At 40.9% G+C, this 18,662-nt stretch overlaps 1 protein-coding gene across 1 annotated transcript in view; it reads right to left on the reverse strand.

Annotated features, from left to right (window-relative positions):
• Positions 1-18,155, reverse strand: part of ikzf5 (IKAROS family zinc finger 5) — a 96,433-nt gene extending 78,278 nt beyond the window's left edge. The window contains exon 1 of the mRNA XM_030748510.1: positions 18,131-18,155. The gene's annotated coding sequence lies outside the window, so the exon portion shown is untranslated. The remainder of the gene's footprint in view (positions 1-18,130) is intronic.
• Positions 18,156-18,662: the final 507 nt, after the last annotated feature.

The following is an 18,662-nucleotide window of genomic DNA, read 5'->3' on the forward strand; positions in this document are numbered from 1 at the left end:
ACAGAAAATGGCTTCTTGTTTTTACCTTGATAAACAAAAGGAACAGAAGCATTACAAAGCCCAGCATCATACCTGCAAAAATATCATCCACAAGTATGAAATAATACATATTCCCAGCACTTCCTGTCCCCTTTCCTTTAACTAAGTAATCACTAAGTAACAAGCACAAGTAGTTCAGGTAAGAGTCATCCTGTTCTTTACAAAAGTCTTAAAAGGTTTGGGTGCCAGCCAAATGTCACTAACAAGTAAAATCAACAAGCATAATCTAAATGCAACCCCTTTAAGACAGATATGAAATGCATCCTTAATAACAAAAGCCTGGTAATATCCATCTGTTTCTCTGGCAACCCTCATTTTCCTCCACTGTTTTTCTCCTCCTTTTTTCCTTCCTCCCCATCCTTCCTAACAGATCTTCCAATAAATTAACCACTTTTTAGTTTGCAGCTCCGTTCCCCATTAATCCATACGGGGGAAGTGTAGTCAAGTTACACTAGAGAGAAAAGAACTGGTACATTTTAGTGATGCAATTAGGGCCCATTAGTCTTGGCTTTAATTAGAAGGCTGGAGCGTTGATATTTCAAGTGCTGGTTTGTGCTGGTGTTGTGTTTCCCCGCAGCATCGCTCGTCTCCGTCCTGGAGTAGGAGTCTGTCTGGCGCGTGTGCTCCTTTGTGTTTTTTTTAGTTCCGTTTCTATTCTGAATCTGTGATGTCCTCTTAAGTTCTGACTTTTCTGCTTAGTGTCATTTTTAAAACAGAGAGATAACCTGAAAATAAGGTGGAAAAAAAAAAGAAAGACTGAAGGGGAAAAGATGGTATAGAAGCGGGGGCATTAGAGGAAATTAGAGGTTAATTTGCCAAAAGGGAGAATAAAAAATTCAGGAGAGAAGAAGAGAGCCACAGAGATTAAAAAGAGAGAGAGAGAAAATGAGTGAGAGATGAATGAGGAGTTAAAACCTGAAGCCTCAAAGTCAAATTGATCTGCTTGAGGTGCCACATTTAATTGTTAGCCAACAGACAGACATGACATCTTAGCTCTGCCGCTCTCTCCCCAGCCACATTAGCCAACCGCACCGCTTCATGTTCACAGAGTGGAGGCAGACTGTCTGGAGGAGGAGCAACACTCACCATCCCTCCATCCTCCTTCCTGACTCATCACTGCTCTTTTGACTCTCAGCCCACAGCAGCAGGGACAACAGGAAAGGTCACAGCACTCCAAAGGCATGGTGTGGAAATGACATATCTGTGTTTGTTTAGATTGTAAAATATAAAAATAAAAATATTTACAATCCAAAATTAGGCTGAATAATGCCTGGCTGTCCTTCTACACAAAGACCACGCAGTGTTTGTATGAAAGCATCGACAGGATTTTGTAACTCGGACTACTCTGTCCTGTACCTCCCACTACTCTACTTGTTCACTTTGCCAGGAATAGCTTATTAAAAACAACTGAGCTCATTACAGCCAATTAAGTCATGATTCATCTGTCTAGATGGCAATAATATGTTAAGCAGTCAGCAGACCACAACATGCACACATACATACACACTTAAAACACACACAGACAAATTTATGTGGAAATAGTGTCGTTATGAACAGCATAAGCACTTATAATGAACATTTTCAGCAGTCAACAATTATATTTTTGGTCTCTTTGGTCGTCATTTAGACTGGTGACTGTTTTTTTTTTTTTTTTTGTAATTACCTTGGAGAAAATTTTGTTTCAAGCGAGTGAAACTGTACTGTACCCTTGTACCTCACCAACATGCTCCATCGCCACAGTGCTTTGAACAAACTCTGCTCCTCTGATTCTCAGTCAGGGCCAAGCACTGACCCCGGGGCAACAGACTATTCTCCATGGCTGCCGCTTGTTTATCAAAGTCTCCCTGCAAGCACATCCAAGGCTGCAACAATATTCAAGAAATATTGGTTCACCAATATTCGAAAATCACCTTACTAGAACCGTTTTTGTTAATACATGATTATTGTTGTGTGTTATGCTTTAATGTATTGTTTTCTGGGGTTTTATCTTTCATCTTAAGGTGTGCTAAAAAGTGTTCTACTTACCAAATATTATATTATTATTAATTGCAAAAACAGTAACGTTATGTCTTCTATCTGCAACTACTGTAAAATGACTATTCATATATTACAGTACAGCTCTGAACAGTACTGGTTCTAAGTGTAGCTTCTGTGTTTTACAAAAGAGGTATCCTTAAATATAGTTAATTCATTAATTAATATTAATTACATTAATTAATATTAATTAACTGCAGCTAGCCTACTTCTTCATTATTAATTAAGGGCAATATTAATCTCTTTTAAACCCTACTTTACTTTGCTATTTATTATCATTGGGATTACATTACATCAGTGGTAAATAATAAATTTAACATACAATTTATGTAGTAACATAATGGAATATTCAATGCAATGCCAAGTTTTAATTGACCTCACTGAGGGATTAAAAAAATGTGTTATGCATTTCCTTACATTTTAGGAAAAAGGTTAATGCACTATAAAAGCCCTAAGCAGCACTTACAAAGCTTTATTGTGCACAGCATCTCATTCAGACTGTGAAACCTGTTTGGTCTGCTCAAGGCACCAACTGTAAAAGTTACGAGATCTTCAACTCAGACAACAAATCTGTAACCTTTCCAGATTGCAACACACTGCTGACACTTTGCTGTCACCCCATTTAAGTTGAACTATTTTGCCACAGAAAGTTTTATCTTTCCTCTAAATATATGTATGTTGTACAATCAAATCAGACTTGCACTGATGGCATAGCAGCAGCTGGCTGTTAGTTAAGTGATGGACCTGTCATAGTCCTCATGCTGACAGGTCAAGAGGAGGCCCTGGGGTATGAGGGAACCCAAACAACAAGAGTGTATGTGTGTGTGTATGCATGCACGCATGCCTGCGTGTGTGTTTGTTTACAAAGCTGGTAAGTCTAAAAAAAAAAAAAAAGTAAACAGTGAGGGGCATGTGAACACTGCTGGTATGTTGTTAATCCTGATCCCAACTGTCGGTTATGAATATACTTTATTTTCCTCCATTGAATGAGTGTGTTAACAAAGTTTCCAATTACACCAACACTGACAAAATCACCATTTCAACAGCCATCTAATATGGCAGTGTAGTGGAAAAAATGTGTCAGAGTCAGGAGGTTGACTGTGTCCATTTTTCAGGCAGTGAATCTTTGGCAGCTCGGAGTGAGGCTGAGACCAGAGCCCCTTCATGTCTCTTTCTGTTTACAGGGCAGGCAAATCAAAGATGCGTCTCATTTCAGAGGCTGTAAAAGTGCGCCTAGGGATGGATCAGATGTCTATGATACACCCAATCCTCCCTGAGCAGCTTCTACTTACAGGCTACCAATCCATGTATCCTCCAAATGAACACTGCAAACAAGCTGTGTAATTAATTGTTCTCAAAAATAAACTGTTATCTTTTCAAGTAACTTTAAAAATGGTTTCCCAGTCATCCCAGCTGAATAGCCCTCCAGTACTTGTTGACATTAAATTCAACTAAATTTGTCTCAGTATCAATTTATATTAAGCAAACAAAACTGTGAATATTGCAAAATAATATTCAAACCAACCTGGAAAATTTCCGGGTTTACCGACCATGACATTTTAAACTTTCCACTGTTGCCGTAACACAAACAGGGCATATCAGTTTATCACACACAGCTCTATTAGTGCTTTTAGAGCATCAAAGCTATGGACTTTTTCCTCTCTTTCTATTAAAAAGAAAATCAATGGAGGTTTTCTGTCGAGTTTTCTCTGGCAATATTTTGTTTCTTGTGGTGTACTTGTTTCCTGAGTGGTTATGAATAAAGCCTATCTAATCGAAGCATCAATTCATTATCTGAAAGTGCTTCTTCATAAAAAAAAAAAAAAGAAAGAAAAGAAAAGCAAAAAAAAACAGCATTTTACTGGAAATTTTACAGTCTTGCATCCGCTGCAGGGTGGCTCCAGCTGTGTGAAATAAAATACGACTTGATGTTTTTTGTCATCGAGGTTTGTTTCTGTGGCGGTAAGAGAAGATGCTGGCTTGTTTCTGGTCGAGTAGCTTAAACTCACAGAGCGGACATGTTGGCTGACTGAACGAGACAGAAGCAGTCCGGGCCAAGCGCCTGGATCATACATCTCCTGACATTTATCCCTCCTCCCAAAGAGGGGACGCTGGGAAATAGCAGCATAGACAGGCCTCATTACAGACAAGCTAACGGCTTCCATTTACAAATATTTTTTTGTAAATACTATATCATGTTCTTAACATAGCAGGTCCCCTGGGCTGTGCAAAGAGCCCTGTGAGAGTACGGGTAGATGTCAGTCTTGGGGCTTGTATCGAACTGCAAGCATCTGGAGGCTGGAGGTGTCCTCCCATGTTCATGTGGGGAGTGAGGCACCACCAAGAATGTCCTACGGGATCCTGCCTTCTGCTGCTTTGAGAGATTAAGATGCAAGTCCACATCGTCCTCTAACGCACACACTCCCTTGCTACCACATGGACACATGCATACACACACTGTGCCCACAACATGTGGTGGTCCTCTGTCTCTTCATCCTATCCAGCCCCCTTTCTAATACACACACACTAACACAGCTGAACACTCCCTCTTCTGATTAGCTCATAATGGACGACTGATGTCCCCAAGACCCTCCGGACCTCCCTAGGGAGCCCTCCAACTCTGACCCCTATCTCCACCCTGCACTCCAGCTTCTTAAAACACACTAAATAATCCTTCATTTGACAGGAGCTTGAATGAAATTCAGCTTAGAGCCGCACCATTTACCCTGGACAACAGAATATTGATAAACGAGCTGCGTTAATGCATTTTTTTTCTCTTTTCGCACATATAGAAGAAAGGCTCGGCAGCTTGTTCGTAGCACATCATCTTGTTAACAATTATTGCATTTTGGTCCATGATTACATTGCTACTGCATCATATGTCTACTAAGTGACTTTTCTCATTATTCTTAGTTGTACTGCAGCATGCACATTAGTCAACAGCCTCTCAGAGCATTATATCTTAATTATTTAAAAGCAGTGTCTCAACACATACGTACAGTCTGTGTTTTTAACATGCAATTCCATGTTATAGAAATCTGATCAGGAAGGTAAACATGTTTTCATAAGCCTTGCGTGGCTGGGCCTGTGCCACCATGGAAACAATATCCAGCAGATTCATCAGAGCAAGCAATTAATCACCTCGTTCTAAAATAAACAAAACAGGGATCCTAAACATGTGCCTATTAAATCAGCAAGCAGGGTTGGATGGCTGCTTTTAGATGCGACATTTACATGTAATTATCTTCTTATATAATTAAGTGCATTCAGTTAACAAGCATCTTGCTAACGGGCCACATTGCTTACCCAAATGAGCGGCGGGCAGCCCAGAACGCTGAGTGAGTGAGTAATTAGAGCTCAGCATGCCAGTGTTAATGGAAGTGATCTAAAAAAAAAAAAAAAAAAAAAAAATCATCACTAGAGAGGGGTGGGGGAGGCGAAGGAGAGAGGGAAGGAAAGAAGGAAAAGATCAGGGTGGGTGATGCAGAAAGGAAGCTTTGGAATTAATGTAAAAGGGCACTATGAAAGCTGAGTGGGTGTAGTCATTGAATTTTTGGGTTGATGACCCCAAATTTCAAACCAGAGAAATTAATATCACTCGACGTGAAGCTACATTTTTGCAATTAAGTTGCAATACGCTTCAGCAAATACTTCAAAATGAGCAAATATACTGAACCTTAACACTTAATCTCTAATTGCAATACAAACAAACATACTTTGAGTACATCAATCAAAGTGTGAGTACAAATTGCTAAAATTAAAAGAAGTAAAATGATCAAAGATGAGGATGTAATTTAGCCATTCACTTTAGTCTGCCCTTTGAAGGTAAGTTTGACATTTTGTAAAACACCCTTATCTGCTTACCTGTTAATTATCATCTTTAGAAATGCTGGCATTTTCATCTTTGGAAAGAGCCAGACTTCTTGCTTCCTCTGATCTCACTGTCCTAACCATTCCTGACCATTGCATCACTTAACTTAGAGAAAGTGGTATTGATATTTTCATCTAAATCACACTAAGAATATGAATACATACATTTCCTCAAATGTTACACTATTCCTCTAAAATACAAGTAACTCATACTTATAGTAAGAAAACAACATCCACACCATCTTACTACAAAGTTTTGTGTGCAGAAAGGCACACAGACATAACCTGCTACACTGATACAGTCATTCAATAAAAAGTAGTGAATGACTGGTGTGTGTGCTGCACTGATGTTAGCTCTGACATGGCAACACTAAGGCCCGCCCTCGGTTCAACACCTTTCTTTGATTCTGTGCTGCACAACCATGAGCTCATCCTGCCTCGGGTGACACAGGGACAACAGCGTGAACTTTGTCACACTCTGCTCTGCACTATCACTTACTTATCTGTCTGGGTGTATAATGCACGAAATACATGTCTGGTTTTAGGTTATTCTTAAACAAAATCCTAACAACAGCAACAACAGAAAATTTGCAGTAGGATGCAAAAAAATGAATGCCTTTCTTGTAAATTATCTCATTATTCTATGTTTTTTTTGCTGTTCTTTATTTTATTGTACTGGTTCAGTTTCTTGTGCTTTAATTACATTATGCTAACTGAAAGGAGCACGAGTTCCTCCAGTGTTTAACCCACAAATACCAATCTATTGAGGATCATTTTGCCTTCCATGTATCTGAGAGATCTGAGCACTTTGTTCTTCTTCTTGGCCTGCAGCTCTACACCACAACAACAGACAGCCTTTACATGTCATGTCAAACCACAACCCTTTCAAAGCTCACCCAACTCTGTCAACCCTGTCACAACCACAGCAGATAACCTCCTAATGCTACACATAAAGTCCCAAATACCCGCAAAGTCAGCACCATTGTTTGGTTATTATTGGTCTTCAAGAGTGCCCAGGTGAAACCCACAATACAACTGGGCCAGCTCGGGTTCAAAGAGCCACACTGAATGGCTGCCAAAATTCTTCACAATGCACTGATCGCAACAGCTTATAGTGAAATTATGATACAAACTATGCAGCAAGTGAGTAAGGAATATCAGGTCTCTTTGTCCTGATGCTTTCTATTGAATTCAATAAACACTTATGCTCTCTAAAGGACTCAAGCTCAAGAAGGGACAATGGCTCCCTTCAGAACTCGACACCAGACCTTTAACCATACAAAAAATACTCTATCCTCCAAAGACTAATTGATGTTATTCGCCTTTTGATAAGTCAGAGGTAGGCAGACAAAATAGTAAAGAATATACGCAGTACTTTTGATGGCCCGTAATATGAGTAACAGATGTAAAAAAAAAAAGAAAAAGGGAGAAACAACAAAAATGCAAAGTTTTTGGTTACTTATTACCAAAGCCATGATCATTTATTTTCAGAGTGTAATTTGAATAGGGACAGACTTTAAAAGGGGGATCGCCGCGGTGCGCTTAGAGAACTTGGAACCATCAGCCAGCAGCCTGTGAGCATATTGGTTATTGATATTCTCTCCTTGTGTCACACACACTGCATCTGGCCCTGAACACAACAGCCAAAAAAGCCCTCAGAGCTAGGGTGAAACAAATACATTTGCACTTTTTTCTTTGGCAGCCAAAGCTGGCAGGTGAAATTGGTGGCTGCGTAGCCTGAAACTTGGCTGCAGTGCCATCTACTGGTGGCAAATGCCAGGGCTGAAACAAGCACACTTGGGAAGCAGGAGCTGGATGGAAACAACAGTAGAAACAGTAAAAGGATTCATATTAAGCTGAACAGGTTTCAGATATCACTGTTTCATTTTCACCTGCATCTGCCTTTTTCATTATGCATGCTTTTTCATTAAAGGTCCCACTCAAAAGCATGCATGCTCCAGAGCAAAGGCAATTTTAGAGTTGTGGGGGCAAGATCATATCTTTCCCAGACAACTAGGGTTCATATGTTGAATACTGCATATGCTACCAAGGACTATAAAGGGGAAGAGACAGGAAGATCTGAACTTAGACTAAACTGCTAGGTAGCCCTCCAGCTTATCAAACTACACACAGAAGGGAACATCATCACAAAAATCCTCTTTTATTGCGGACTTCAAGTCTAACTGAGGCCTTGGATGGAATCTAGCTGTATAAAGTGGCTCTTCAGTCATGCAGCATTCCCACAAGACATTTGTGATTTGTGCACGCAAAAAAAGCATCATCATGCATTAGTGGGACAAAACACAAATAGAACATCATAGCATCATCAGTTAGTAATCAAATTCAGATCTTCATGAAAAGACTCCTCGTATCTATGCTTAAAATTTCACCTCGGCTTTCTTGACTTATTTCAATGTGTTTATCAGCATTAAGCCAAAAGAAAAAAAAAATCATGAGTTTTCTGCCCAGCATGCAAAGATCTGTAATACATCACCAAGCACCATAATGAAATGGGACATTAAGGCTGAGATGACATCATGCAGCATGCCTCCAGGACAAATATAGATCATGTTTATCTTTAACAGATGATTCATTTGGGACATGGTAAAGAGATCTGTACTGACTGCTAAGGAAACGTCTGCACGTTTAACTGATACTGATGGTGAAGTCCCTTGCTGCTACAATAAGCTAAAAAAGTATAAAATTCAGCATTAAGTGTAACTTACTTTTTTTTTTTCTGAAGACAGAGTATTTTAAATAGATGTTTGTGCATGTTCTGTCCTGGGTTGTTGGCGAGCCAAAATTGCACATTGATTTACAATTAAATAACCAGGCTGAGAAAAGATTATTATGAAACTTAAACTACAAAAATAGACTAGGGACAAAAACAAAAGGTATAATGTACTCTTTCTTACAGTTCAGTTTTTTTCACATTATGCCTCCCTCCTCATCCCCCAAACCCTTGGGAAGCAGCACTCCGAGGTCTTTCATTTGAGCTTGCATTATGCCCCTGTATCTCTGCTCATTTTTCATCCGCATTGCATTAAGTATTGATATTGATTTCTTGTAAATGGTGGTGAAATGGATGGCTCGCACTTTTTTGTGTTATTGTTCTGCAGCACTTGTAGGTAATTTATTACGGCTGAGGGTCCGGTGAGGCCTCCCAGTTCTGTGTCCCTCCTCCTGATGGAGTGTGCCAACCTGACTAACAAAACACACCATGAACTGAAAGGCCACTCATGAGAAGAATGAAGCATGAAGAAAGTGTGCATGCACACTAGCACCAGCGCACACATGCATGCACATTGTATCCCTCTCACTCTCAACATCGCTCACATTCATGGTCCACCATAAACCGGCACACATAAGAGGGTCCCTTGGAAAACACACAGCAATAAACTGAAAAACGCTAACTTTACAGGCATTTCTCAGTCTTAACATGAGAGTTGTGTAGTGGGCAACTATTTTATTTCTCCTTTCCTCCTATTTTTGAATATTATTCTTTTTAGTGCTGTAGCAGCACTTGTACTGAAATCCATTCCCAGTTTTGTGACAAAGCGTGGCCTTCTTGACAAACTGGAGTGGTTTACTTGCATTGTCATCCTGGCCAATTTCTTTTCCCTGCTGCCACGGCCCCAGCAGTCTATTTGCATTTCAATAGCCTCTCTGTCTGCCTCTATATTGCCTGATATTATGTCTGCCTTGTATGAATTCGAATTCAATGTCTGCATCTGCTGTTCCACTCCCAAGCAGTCCTCGTAAAAGGTGAGCCATATGAAATAAGGCGTGCAAGCAAAAGCCATTGATGGCGTGTGGTGATGTAAACCAAGACAGAAGCATTATGCAGGCTTGTATATGGGTTTTCTTTAATAAAATATCTGTTTACATGTATGTTCCGCTTTTACATAAAACTGCAACAGAGTAATCTTATTGCAGGTAGTTGGAATTTCCACGATTTTAATAGAGCTTTTATTATTTGTGGGCCTAACAGAAAGTTTTCACTTTTTTCATGCTCTGTCTCAGCTACAGTTGCTGAGTAATGTGCTAATAATACAGAGATCTGTTCTGATGTAAAGAAAAGCTCTGTGGTAAAACTGATATGCCCTGTTTACCGTCTCTGTCACCACAACACCAGCATTAGCCACAAACCATGGCTGGTGCCACAGTGTCAGACACCATGGGTCACATGACCCACGCCAGCTCCCACAGATGTCCCTCAGGTCTCCCTGAATGCCATCCTCTTTAGCTGACCCTCATTTTTTCTATCTGTATCTTACGTGGTGTATGTATGGGATGTCTGAAGGCCACAGGTAGTTACTGTTAAAGCCAAGAGGATTTACTGGAATTTTGAATTTTAAAAGATATAAAGTACCAATGGCTGATTAATCTCTGGTCATCGGGTATTGGAGGGAAGATATAAAGATGAATATCAGTTGAGAGCCACATCCTGAGCTTCCTTTAGCAAGCTTAGTTTTGATTATTGGAACCACAGTAGTGTCAACAAGGCATTTACCAAAACTAAAAGTTGTTAAATTTTGATAATAGTTTTGCCTTAAAAAAAAACTAATCAAAATGGCAAAAATTCACATATGCTATTTCTTTATATACAGGCATAAAGGCATATTTCCACCCCTCCTCTTAGTATTAACCTCTGCCAAATGTAGCTTCTGTTCAGAAACAATTAATGCCAACCAGTGTTCGGGTGCACAGGCAGGCTAACAGCTGTGTTTGGGCCACTTGTTGTGCCTCCAGCACAGATAATTACAGCAATCCAAAAGCAGAGCAGCCGCTCGGGGAGTTTAATAATGTACAAGTAGTCGCTATCTCTTTATAGATCATGTTACTGCAGCACTCACTGACGTGTAATTTAGATCAATCAAAAAATATGGCAGGGCTATGAAACCAGTGCCTTTGATAATAGTTGGCAGGTAGTAGTCACCCCCTGTTGTCGAAGCATCTGATATAAAAGGCTTCATTCCACCCTCCATCAAGGGGCCTGGTGCGCTAGGATGTGTAACCCAGGCAACAGATATATAAAGCATTATGGGACTTGATTTAATTTGTCTAAATGGGAGCTGGAGTATCTTGGTTCTCAGTTCGAATGTCCCTGTTAACCACCACTACAATGTAATGGGCTCCTCAACTTGGAGCTGCTGATTGAGTCCTGCTGGTATAGGAGGTTTTCCACTATATGATGCTTTCTGTTTGAGTGTGTGCTTGTGTGAGTGTGTGTGTGTCCAAGCATGCTCCACGCATGTGTCTGCGTCCATAGGTGTTCACATGCAGCAAATTTTACTTATAAAAAATTCAGACTTCAGCAACTTATTCAACTTAAATCTCAGCCAAATGTTTCTCTGGTGAACCAATACACAACTATAACAATAAAGCAGTTTTACAAATTCTCCCCAAATGATCATGATAGGGTTTTGTTTCCTTGATGTTCTCACCATCTACCTTTGAAACATTCTGGGGTCAGTGATCTAACTGTAGGCCCAAGCTTTATTCAACATTATGTAGCTTTCAATGTATATGGAAGCCATGAAAGTCAATGCGGGTCAAGCTTTGTTCTGAGCTATTAACTCCTCTGCTCGAATTGGCCCATTGTGTATTTTCCTATATGAGCTCCCCATTTCAGCCCATTTTAGGAACTATTTGAACCGAGACAATTCATCCAATCATACCTGGGTATCATTTTCTGCTTTGCATGGTACTCTCCTTGCCTCTGGCTTGTTTTACTCAATCTGAACCATTCAAGTGGCTTCCTCTCCTTGTCCTACTTCTAACTTCCCTTCTCCTCTTTCCTGCCTCACTTTCAACCCATGGGTCTTTGTTTTAAATGGCAATTCATCCAGTTCGTCCGCTCAGCCACGTTAAACATCAATTTCCTCACCGAGCACACATTACGACCCAATAGAAGAAATAAAATCTCAGCCATTTATTGTGCAACACCCCCCCCGCCCCCCGCTCCCCCCTTCCCTTTTCTGGCACTGCTATCCACCACTGGAACTCTCATCAAAGCAGCCCACATCCAACAACAAGGGAGCAGCTACACAACAATGCTGATGCCATTCGACTTCCTCTTAAGTCGTTTTATACTTACTGCAAAACAGTAACGATTTCAAGGGCCTTTGAATTCCTCCAAGAGGCACTAGCTTTATAAAACATGCATGAGGTGCTCAGTAAACAATGCCCAATGGTCTTATTCCTTTTAAATAAAACTATTTCCATGAGATGTAAGAGAGACTTTAATATTGCCTTAAATATTAAAAGAGAGAACTGAGCCTCATCAATTTTTCATTTATTGGGCCTGCGTGTAAGGAGTCATCAATCTCAAAAGAAATTACTGACATTTTCATTTCAAATAAAAAAGGGTACACTTTATCCAGCGGTAATAGGGATTGCCACTCTAACACAGGGAGCATTAAATGGCTTCTGGAGTGCTGAAAATGAGAAGATTTTCTTTTTTTTTTGGTCTCAGAACAGATTGTGGTTTTTAACCTTGTGAAGCAAACATGCATGAAATTGCTAAATAAAATGCAGCATATTACCTTGCTAACACTTTAGCCTTTAAGGGGGAATGAAGTTCATTACAAATCAATAATGGTCTACCTAAACAAGTGCATATTCCCTTCTTCAACAAGCCCTGACTCACCGAAGTAATAACCACCTGGTTGTTTTGCTGTTCGTTGATATTGATATCCTGTGACTTAAATTCATTCTTTGATTCTACCGCTGTTGTGATATATTGTTATAAATGTCTCCATCATTACAGTGCCTCTCCGCCTGTTTGCCTTTAGGCTTGAAGGTTTGTAATTACTGCACAATAAACAAATGGTTTGGGTAATGGGGGGAAAAAGGTCTGGAGCCTACAGGCACTGGGAGAGGATTACAGGGAAAGGAGCCCACTTTTCACCCCCCAAAACCCCGCAACCCTCAGTACAAGACCTGTCCCATGTCTCACCACAACTCCCCCTGTGGAATCACCCTCGCTGAATTATAAATCTCCGAGCAATGTTGATATATCATCAACCGAGCACATACACCGTAGAGGGGGGAAATAAGGGTTACAGTAGGCCTGGATTTATAACAAAAGCTTGACATATGCTGCTAATTCACCTTGACAACACTGTCACTTCCTGCACAGTGAGTAATTGCTCAACAGAAGAAGAGTTTGTATGCACCTTCACTGCCAGGCACTTCCTGAATCATGAGACTCCTCCCATAATGGATGAATATTTGTTTATAATTTCTATATACAAGTCTGGTTGTCAGTCCCCTGCTCACCACCGCGTGCTGCTGTCTCATTTGCATAGGTAGATTGAGACGCCGCGAGCGTAACGAGGTCGGCCAGCGTGTTGGTGATGGAGGACGCTGATGAATAGCGCTCCCTCTATATCATGGCACCTTTGTAAATGTTTGATTAGTTTTGAATGGATTACTGTTAGATTATCGGGTTTGGGGCCCAAACCTAGACACGGCTCTGCAGCTTGGAGACAGTCCCTTACGGGTGTCCTGTGACAAAAAGGGGGGCTGTGAGCTGACAGAGAGTGAGAAGGGTGGAGGGCGGAGGCCATGCTTGTTTATGCAGAGTTGTCAAAATGTTTAATAATTCTGTTTCTGCCCCTTAGTCAAACTTAAATATTGGGGTTTAAAAGCAGTGAAGAAACTCAAGGTTAGAGGCATTATCCACTGAAATTTGAGTAGACATAGCACAGGAAGACAGAAATAGACAACAAAGGAGCTTTCATACAGAAATGCGCACCGATAATCTTTATATGGAATAAGACTCAATAAAAGTTTGCAGATTCCTAGTTATTCCATTGCCTTTAATATCAGCTCAGCATTCCAGCAATATTTAACGGGTTGGTGGGAATCTCATAGTCAGACAGCTATAAATTTCCCGGGGCTGCTGTAAGACGCTCTTATATTGCTTGTGTGGCAATCAGACTGGTGATTATATGGGTAATGAAACATGTGCCTCCTCCTGTCTGCCCCTTCCAATGCTTGTCTCTCTCCATCTCTTTCCCTAACTTTTCCTTCTCTTTCTGGTTAAAGCTGGTGATGGATGGGGCGTTACTATTAGAGGGAGCAGTAACCCATCAGTTCTGAGGCCTATTACGCACAACTGGATGCTGCGTAAAAGGAGTACAAAGCGTGGAATAGCGACACCATAGCCGGCTGCCTCACAGGTTAGCGCTAACCCTGCTGCCCACCCCTAACGCCCCCAACTCCAATCAGTTTTCTCTAAAACCTGTCTTGCCTCTTGACAGCGCCTCCGCCATTGTGCTCCCTCTCTTTCAATCTGTTTAGCTTCCTGTTGTGACCTTTCATACAGTCAAATATATTAGCGAGTGGTGCACTCTCATTAAAACAGTGCATTAACCAAAAGACTCTTTGGAGTCTAAATGACAGCCGAAGGAACTGAAAGCTAATAGCCGTGGGCAGTTGGGGAAACTTAACTCATGAATCAGTGTGCTAATGCCGGAGCAGCGAGCCTGGAGCGCTGCAAGCGTGCAGCACAATCTCCCCCACCCAACCCAACCCCACTCTCTCTCCCTCTTGCTTCTTTGATCTCCATTTTCCTCAGTAACTCCCCTTTTCTCTCTCCTTTTCCCACTCCAACTGCTACTTATCTCCCATGTTCGCCATCACTGCTATGTTCACATTCCACTTCTCTCTGACACGTTTATTCTTTTCTCTCAGTCTTTTACTTGATCATCTCTCCCCTGTCCAGCGATCTTATTTGTTCATTTCATTCTCTGCTCGTGTCATTTTGTGTTCCCTTTTTGTATTGCACTTGTTGGTGCCATCATTTCTACTTTTTGCCTCCCCACTCTTATAGTTCTTTCCCTGTTCTCTCCCAAACTCTTTATCCACTCTTGTTTTGAAAAAGGGTGAAAGAAAGAAAGAAAAAAAGTGTACAGGAAAAAAAGAGTAGGCGCCATAGAGAGATGAAGATAGAGAAAAGAAAAAAGTAAGAGGAGAAGGGGGACGAGTAAAAGAGGAGAGACTAAAAGCTCATTACTTTCTCTCTGATGGGAGAAAATGAGTGAGGGGGCAATAATAAAGCTTGAATTTTTCAATACTGTTAAAAATGGGGCTCTGACAGCTCACCGCCAGTGCAAGGGACAGGCGCCGACAACGCATGGTGAGCCACCGAATTAGCAATACCATATATCATAAAATCTAATTAAATCAAGGAGCAGAATCAAATTAGTTTTCTGTGACTAAAACCGCCCGCCAAAAGGGCTCTATTAAATGAACTGGAGAGAGGGAATTAAATAATTCACAGTGAGGGATTTTGCATTTATACAAAAATTGTGCACTTAATTGTCCGTGCTATATTACAGATTTGGCCTTATGTTAACAATGAGCCTAAAGCACACTTACTCGTGTGCACTGGGCACGCATTAGGGCCTACATGGTCGACAAGGCTTCAAACTAAGGGGATATTAGAGTAACCACTGGCTCGATGGCACTAGTATAGTAGAGCATGGCAATCTAGAGCAGGTAAAGAGTATACTGATTATACTCCACCCCGCTACTGTATGCAGAACGAACAGCAGCAGCATTGAAAATAGAGGAATTTAGATGTTAATATAAGGTAAGATATTACATTTGATGCTTCAAAAGTTATGTTTGGACATGCAGTATGATGCGAGCTTTGGACTTACTGAGAAACCCAGAGGTAGACCATCAAACTAAACATGTCAGATGAAGTTCTGTCATGAAAATGGAGCACTTTTGTTACAGTGCCATGTGAGCATTCAACCATCTCAGCTATTCTCTTCATCTCTCACCCCCATACACCCTTTCCTTCAATCTCTCCATCTCACGCGCTTCCCTCCCTGGCATCAAAACAGCACAACTTTATTATAGTCGCTGTCAATACCGTAATAATAAAAGAACGCAGAGGGGAGAGACTACCATATTACACTTTTAACGAGAATATAGCAGATGCACATTGAGTGAACATTGAGTTTTAAAACTTGTCGGTGTGTGATTTGTGGCCTTGTCAGTACAAATATTTTTCAATGTCATGGCAGCAAGCCGGGGCTGTCACTTCGGCGGTCAGCTGGGACGGGGGGAGGCAAAACACAATGATCTGGCCCTTAATGGAGAACCGCTGGGACTGGCATGGAGGTGATGAAGCACTGTTTAGTTTGCGACGGTCATATTTCTGCTTGGGGACACTATTATAAAACATAGTGTTATTTTGTCAGATTTCAATCATGAACCAGGTTATTTGTCACCAACTGTCACATTGTTAGGGCAAGTCAGGCTGACGGTGAAAAATGTCCTGTCCCAGTCCAACCCCCCCCCCCACCACCACCACCCCCCCGCTCCGGAGAAGACCAGAGTTTTCTTTAGTTTAGAGGTAAAACTAAAAACTACCACTTGCATCTGCTGTTCCATTTATTCGTCTGATTAAAGTAGAGCAGAGTAGAGATGCAAAAAAAATCTGCACAGTATGAAGTATTTATCTCAGTCGCCTTCCTATTTGTCAAACAACTCTTTGATTCTTTTTCTTCAGTTATTTTCATTTCTGTCATATTGTGTAATCACAGGTCTCACTGAAGCCGTGTTGTTTAGCAGCAAAGACAGAATTGAGTTTACTTAAGGTGGAAGCCCCAGGGAGCCATGGTTTAATTTCATGCAATAAAAAAGTGCTCTTACAGTAGGTGGGCTGTACTCCTACATGACCTTACTGTACTTCCTTTTAGGCAAGATAATAAAAGTGTCCAGCCTTTCTTAACACTTTGCTCACAAGAAGTCACAAATGGACCAGGTGGGATCAAATTAAAAAGCCTTTCTCTTCTTGAAACTTCACTTCAATCCTTCAGTCCTTCAAACCTTAATCCTTTTGAGACATTATGTGATCTAACAATGCCCCGCTCAATATTTCAGGGAATGTCTTCATTTTTGTTTGAGTACAGCTTAGAGAAGGATTCAATAAAGTTCAAGCAAGCACTTCCCGTGACATGCAGTATGATGAACATTACATGCCTATGCACACTTATTCTTGAGAACCACCACGTAGAAGGCTTTGTAATTTGCTATTTAATTTTCCTTCTCAGCGGTTACATCTCCTACTGAAATGCAGAGAAAAACAAGAACCTGCCTCATCATTTGCTTACTGACATTGAAATCTGCTTTTCAGATCACTGTACATGTGAGCGACGCAGACACCCCTCAGTAACTTCATTTTCAAACCATATGAGTTTTATTTCCTTGTTGCCCTTGTGTTTGAACAGCATGGCCTCCAATATAGGAAAGGTATAACCCCCACTCTTTAAAAGCAGATATTTCCTGCAATTTATGCCAAATGAACTCTGTATATGCACCATTACTTCAGACTGTTTGTAGATGCTGTTGATACCAAACTATCAACCAATATAAAAGTATGCAAATAGAATTTGATTACTTACAGTACCTTCTGTTTGAAGAGAGACAGGGATGACTTTGTCACTGCCCGAGTTCATGAATAAAAGCTATGTTTTCATGTCCGAAGGTGGGTCGGCTGTCTCTGCATGTCTCATCCATTAACAAACTGCTTTTGTGAATTAACCGACATATGTAAAGCAAGACAAACTTTTTCCTTGTTGACTGTTTTTGCTGCTTCTCTCTGCACTGTAATTTCTCCCTCCTTTCATTCATGGTTAAGGGGTCTGTGAACAAGTAAATCATGCTTTCACGTGCACAGACATGTACAAGACACGTGCAATGCAGCACACACATGTGCAAACACACACAACAACCATTAGCTTTGGCTGACACAGTAGCCATTAGCACACAGTTTCTAGTTGTGCATGCTCCATTCCAAAAGAAGAATCATTTACATAATGTGTGTTTTCCCCAAACGGTGCGAACAACCGGCACTCTGTGTAGGTTTCCTGCTGGCAAATGTTTCAAACTGACCTCGGGAAACGGTCCATCCACAAACGCTGTGCTGTTACATCCATAATGGGCCTTTTACTTGTTTTTTTTTTTTTTTTTTTTTTGTATATGTGTGTATCTGCAAGCATGCGGATGTGTTTCTGAGAGACTGTGTACCTTTGCATATGCACATTTATGCATTCCTGTGAGTGTACGCTTATCTACAGCTGATGACTCTGTGCCAGTTGGACAGCTTTTATATGTATTAATATTAATATGTGCTGAAGATGAGCTGTAGCCCATCGCATACCTGCCCTGTGGTGCAGAATGTCCAAGGGTGGCCATTATCATCCTGCTCTGGCTGTCAGTGAACCTGTAGGAAAGTAAGACAGCCATGTTGACTACCGTACTGGGGTCAAACAGTCAGGCTAATACAGCTCAAACCATCAGCAGTAGGAAGAATACTATATTTGCACTGCAATTCCATATGAATGCCTTTATGGATGTGTGCTCAAGGCCTACACAGTGCTTTATATGCACACACTCTGCTTCACCAATATACACACTTAACTCATCATACAGTAATATAATAAGGTATATTATAAAGAATTTCCTTTATACCGATGTTTATCTTACATGTACAGCATGCAACAAGCAGTATTCTTTCACGACTAACTTGGTGCCTTGGTCCTGAGGGCAGTATTGATGATAATGTTAACCATGTCTCATAAAATCAATCAATCAATGGCATATTAAATGTATACGTCTGGGAGGTTGTCAGTGGAGCGCTCAGGGGTGAATCTCCAATAGTCTGCCCTAGCTTTATTGCCTTTTATGGGGGA

Source organism: Archocentrus centrarchus, chromosome 15 (genome assembly GCF_007364275.1).
Source record: "Archocentrus centrarchus isolate MPI-CPG fArcCen1 chromosome 15, fArcCen1, whole genome shotgun sequence".
NCBI classification, from domain to species: Eukaryota; Metazoa; Chordata; class Actinopteri; order Cichliformes; family Cichlidae; genus Archocentrus; species Archocentrus centrarchus.